The sequence below is a fragment of the Quercus robur genome, chromosome 2 (assembly GCF_932294415.1).
Source record: "Quercus robur chromosome 2, dhQueRobu3.1, whole genome shotgun sequence".
NCBI lineage: Eukaryota > Viridiplantae > Streptophyta > Magnoliopsida > Fagales > Fagaceae > Quercus > Quercus robur.
The window spans coordinates 64,282,383-64,286,023 of record NC_065535.1 but is presented as its reverse complement, the minus strand read 5'-3'; the positions used below and the strand labels follow the sequence as shown (position 1 = coordinate 64,286,023).

The 3,641-nt window shown below is 35.7% G+C and overlaps 1 long non-coding RNA gene across 1 annotated transcript; it reads right to left on the bottom strand.

The window, feature by feature from the left end:
- Positions 1 to 1,762: 1,762 nt before the first annotated feature.
- LOC126714464 (uncharacterized) lies at positions 1,763 to 2,228 on the bottom strand. The gene is made up of 2 exons (XR_007651608.1): positions 2,119 to 2,228; positions 1,763 to 1,977 (listed from the first exon to the last, which is right to left on the bottom strand). It is a non-coding gene; the product is annotated as an uncharacterized LOC126714464 (long non-coding RNA).
- Positions 2,229 to 3,641: the final 1,413 nt, after the last annotated feature.

Here is a 3,641-nt window from a genome sequence, read left to right as displayed (position 1 = left end):
TTTAAGAGGGGCTTGTTAGGTTTTTCTTTTTAATTTTTTTTTTTAACGTCTTCAATTCAGTTATCCAGATTGTTTTTTGAGCCATTGGATTAATCTTTTTTTTTTTTTTTTTGGTTCAAATTTTTGTATGCCCAAATATTATTTTATTTTAGAAATGGGAAACAACTTTCATTCAATGGCTATTGTGAATGGAATCAAAGTAAAAAGGTCTCTGCATAGCTCGTAGAGGAGAATCCTGTATGCAAATTACATCATCACTGACAAATTTAGCATGTCTAGCTAGCGAGTGTGCTATAGAATTAACACTTTGTTTAACAGAACTCACAAACTTCCATTGCTGACCTTGGATGAGGAACCGAATATCTTATAGCACATGACCCAGTCAAGACAACTAAGGGCCAGTTGATGTTAGGGACTTCAAGATAGTAGCATTATAAAACCATATTAACTAAATTCGTTAAAGCAATTGAGAATACTAACTTCTAACTTTAAAATTGCATTACAAAATAATATTGTGGGCTCGGGAAGTTTACGATCCAGCCCAAGCTCTATCTGGGCTCAGGGCCCGTGCCGAGGAGGTCGTGTGCCGATGACGAATGATCGAAGGCCGAGGCGTCAAGGGGAACGGCTGAGGACTACCCTATCCTCGGCACTCCAAGACTTCAATGGGAAGATCAACGTCTTGGTGAAGGCTATCCCCAAACAGCCCCCTGAAGGGGATGTGAGTGGAATGGGGCCCACAGGGAAGTAGGGTGCAAAATTGGATCAAGGAAAATGTGTCCCCTCCGCATTAAATGCACCTGCCAACGTCCAGATCCTGTTAATGAGAAAAGACGCTTGGACGGTGTAACTTCGATCTTCGCAACTAACAGAAAGTAAGAGGGGACGGTTGATGGGATGGGTACAGAAGTAAGCGCCTGCCTGACCAACAAGTGGAGGGCTAAGATCAACCAAGAAGGACCATATAATGTAAAGGTGAGTGCGCCAAAAGAGGGGGCTGGGAAAAATGGCCAAAAACCAGAGCCTCCCAGCCCGCCTCCGGGAGAAAGACTCCAGGGGCGAAGGCGACTTAACCACGTATGGATATCACGAAAAACCCACTGCCTGGTGACTAAGGCCTAGCCTTTCAAACCCATGCTCTACAAATGATATTGTTTGGGCCTTTTTACGTGCGAACCCAACACTGTTACGGTTCGTTACAAAATCGTGTCTTTACAAATATAATATAAGATATTTTTGTTTTATGTCTATTACCTTTTTCTTCTCAAAAAAAAATGTATTTAAAAAGCATTGAGAAATCCTATATTTAAAAAGCTTTGAGAGAAATCAATTCTTAAAAAAAAAAAAAAAAAAAAAAAAATCTTTGAGCTCAATACAAAAAATTCTAAACAAGTAGATGTTTTATAAGGTGAAGAACAGTATAAAATCCATTATTAAATAAATTCTTTATATTTTATATTTTAAAAAAGAGCAAAATTTAAAAATAGAAAAATTAATTAGTTGTTTTGTCCGAGAACTATGAGAGAATAAGAGTACTGAGTTAATTTGTTTTTATATTTTTAAAAAGGTATTGAGAATTCCAGGGTTAAAAAAAATCTTTGAGCTAAATAAATTAAATTTAAATAATTAACAGTTAAATCTTTTATAATTAAAAAAAAAAAACAAAACAAAACAGTTAAATCTTTTATAATTAAAAAAAACAGTTAAATCTCTTATAATTTAAAAAAAAAAAAAAAAAAAAAAAACATTGAGTTTAATTCAAAAAAGTAGTTGTTTAGTATGGGAAACAACTTGGTAGCTTGCGAGGATTCAGGTGGTAAATTTCCATTGATCTGTGGGGAGAGGAAACCCCCCAATCCAATATCCATCAATTTGATATTGAGAGCTACCCACCCTTGGTGGATGGTGGTGCCCTTTAACCCAAGGACGAGGGGCAAGCTGAGACGGACTCCCTATTTACACTAGAGCCACAAGACCCTATTGTCATTTGGGACAGACCAACAGCCACCTCTCCCACCTAGCCGGAGCTACCCACCCTTGGTGGATGGTGGTGCCCTTTAACCCAAGGACGAGGGGCAAGCTGAGACGGACTCCCTATTTACACTAGAGCCACAAGACCCTATTGTCATTTGGGACAGACCAACAGCCACCTCTCCCACCTAGCCGGTTCCATCATACATTCAACTACTTTAATGCCCCAACTTGGTTACAAGCTTACGTTACTAAGCTCGGCACTCTACATGTGCTTTGCAAATACATATAAACAAAACAAATTACTTGAATTTAAACGGTGTGGGATAATAACTAATCTATTATAATGTCTATTGTCAAGAATTTAGGTTGCGTTTTCTTCCTCTATTTTCCGAAAGTCTCGATCAATGATTTACAGATACAAAAGTTCTGCGCAAAGAAGAATTTTGCACTTTGAATTGAATTGAGCACAGAATTAAACCAAAATCGATCATTCCAAGCACTCAATAAATGACAATCAAAATATGACCAAAATTCTTGCAACTCCACCAGTAATGAGACATGCACGCAGCACCAAAAAACAGCACCTTCATGAAGTCCACCGGGAGCTGCCTTTGTACATAAGCTTCAGAACTTCCTTGCTTTTCCTTTCCCACGCAGAATTTGTGGATGACTTCATGGCGAGATACCCAACATTACACAAGATCTTAATTCATGGATTCTATCAGATGTCTCTTAAAATGTGTACTTTTTGTTATAATATATGTAATGCACCAGATGTTTAATGGTGTTTTGGTTTATTTCGTGTTGATTTTCAATTTGTACATCTTGCAACACATGCAAAGTGTGATATGCTGGCATGTCCATTGTTTTACAAATGTATACCTCCTTTATACTAAGGAAGTTTCTAATATTTAAATAATAAAAAATATGTAATGCACCGGATGCTTGTGTTTATACTCTGATATCCTCTTTGGACAATATAAACACACTGCCACATGTTATCTTTGAAAGCCAATTCTTTGTTTTGCTCCTTCGTTTTAATATGTCCTCCTTTTTTAAAGATTCGAAGATTATTGTCACGTGCATTTGTGTATTGATTAAGCTTTTTGTAAATCTGATACATTCAGAATAATTGCTGTGAACTAATCGTATATAATTGGATTTTTTGCTTTGTTAAGATGTTTGTATTCAATTGAGTTACAAGACTCTTGGCTAATGGTTCATATTGTTTAAATGTTCATTTTTGTTAATATCGTTCCCATAAAAAACCCTTCAAATATGAATGATTAAAATGAAAATTTTGAAAATATAAAGAGCTAATATAAAAATGGAATTACACAAAGTCCTAAATTGAAAATTTTAAATATAAAAGACCAAGATAAATACAACTCCAAATTTTAAGTGTAAAAAAAGTATACTTTAGTCTTAGAAACATGTTTAAGTTTAAAGCTTTTATTTTTAATGACCCAAGTTTAAAAGCATTAAATGCACTGCACAACAATATCACAAAGTAAAAACCCAAATCTTAATCCGCACACTCTTGGTACAATGGTCACCCCACAAGTATAAGTGTTTGTAAGGTGTGAGGGGCAATGATAGGGGTTCAAGTCTTTAGGAATGAGTTTCACACACATATACACTTAGATTATATTAGAATAGAATTTCTA